This window comes from Hibiscus syriacus, unplaced genomic scaffold, assembly GCF_006381635.1.
Source record: "Hibiscus syriacus cultivar Baekdansim isolate YM2019G1 unplaced genomic scaffold, ASM638163v2 tig00003721_pilon, whole genome shotgun sequence".
NCBI lineage: Eukaryota > Viridiplantae > Streptophyta > Magnoliopsida > Malvales > Malvaceae > Hibiscus > Hibiscus syriacus.
The window spans coordinates 1,319,018-1,321,122 of NW_024061981.1; positions in this window are offsets into that span (position 1 = coordinate 1,319,018).

The following is a 2,105-nucleotide window of genomic DNA, read 5'->3' on the forward strand; positions in this document are numbered from 1 at the left end:
CATCATTTTTTTAACAATCTCTATCATCATTTAAATGTATAGGACCCATATATCAAATATACATTAAATATGAAAAAACTGATAGATAATGATTACACATTACTTTAGTTGGGCTGTCAACTTGATCAGCTTGTTGAGCCAACCCATAGTGGGAGCATAATGACATACAACAAACAGCACGCACTTCAACAAACTTTGCATACATATCCGTATCGACTTGAATAATGATTTTGAGAATCAACCATCATTGCATCATCATCATCATTCGATAGTTCGAACATTGTATAAGTTAATGGAAACACTGATGTTGGAAATATGTACTGAAAGGAACACAGTCTTCTAGTACTTCCAAATTGATCATTCCTTGAAATCTTCATTATCAGCTCCTCAATAGTTATATTTCTTTTGGATGATATTTTAACATAATGATTTGATGCGAACACAACGCCAGTTTCATCTTCCCGAATTTCTCCATCATAGTAAACAATAGATGAAATTCGCGTCATTCTAAGAGTTTGAAAGATAGACAATCTTATATCTACAAAAAAATAGTTGAAATAAGTCTAATTAATTAAATAATATAAGAATTAAAATATAACATAATAAAATATTTAAAAAATATTTATAATAATTTAAATAATATAATTTGATATTATTACCGTAGCGGCAAAAATATCTCGACGTATGATCCTGCTTTTCAATTTTACAACCAAAAATTATAATAGAAAACAATCAGTACAATTTTTTTTTCAAATAATCATATATAAAATAAATATTATATATTAAAAGATTCACCTTACAACGAAAAATATAACGAACTGGTGAAGCAAATATAGATGAATTGATGAGGTGATGTTTAGGTTCAAGGGGTCTTATTTATAGTTGAGGGAAAGTTTAAAGGCCGAGAAATTTGGAACCAATTATGAAAGGAGCGGATGGTGATCCACGCCTTTTTGGCGAGTGTAATCATTGCAGAAAGGCGCAGATGATGATCCGCGCCTTACACTAATGTGACGCCAACTGGGTTAAGGAGTGGATCATCATCCGCGCTTTACCACACGTGGTGCCACATCATCGTAAGGCGCATATCATCATCCGCGCCTTTCTGCAAAGGGTGCTAGATCGGTAAAATTTTCTCAAAAGATGTCTAACACGTAAATAAAAAATGGCAGGGTGATTTTTCGGTAAATACTCCTCAAGTTAGAGGGTGATAAATGTATTTCACCTAAGGATCTAAACCATCATTTTTTTCATCCATCAATATCCAGTACATTGATTATCATCATTTTTTTTAACAATCTCTATCATCATTTAAATGTATAGGACCCATATATCAAATATACATTAAATATGAAAATTAAATCGTGAATAACGATTAAATAAGTATTGGATATCACTGGTTGAAATCGTATTGGAAGGGTCCAAACCCTTTCACTAACACATGCCATGTTAGAATCACTTTTTTTATCTAAATGGTCCTCACATAGAGTATTGTGTTTACTGCTATCTGTAGTGTTCAACGGTCACAAAAAAATTAATATGCTCATCATCATCTATAGTAATCACACAATAAAATATACATTAAATTTTATGTAAAAAAAAATCTTTCAAAATAAAAATCACAGACAAAAGAAGAGAATTTTCATTAATGTTGAAAGTAGATGAGTAAAAAAGAATTCATCGTGAATTTTTTTACTTCTAACTCTAACCCTAATCCATAGTACATATTTATATGAATAATTACTTGATTATAACGAAAACTTGCATAGCAAGAAATCTATTCAAACTATATTTTCTACTTCCTATCAACATAAATTAGAATAGACTTCACATTTTCAATTAAATTAAGTTTCCTATTTTTCTCAATCAATTTAAGTCAGATTGAACTTAGGTTAAACTCTAACAATCTATACCTCGACACAAATTTTAATTTGCAAGAATTTTGAGATAAAATCTCAAATTCAATGACAAACTCAAGAAAAATCAATTCTTCATATCAATAAACAATTTTTTCACCTTGAGAACATATTCTCCACTTATTCCATGAAATCCTTTAAAAGGATATTATTCAACAATGATTGCTACTTGAATTCAAGTCTTGTCTA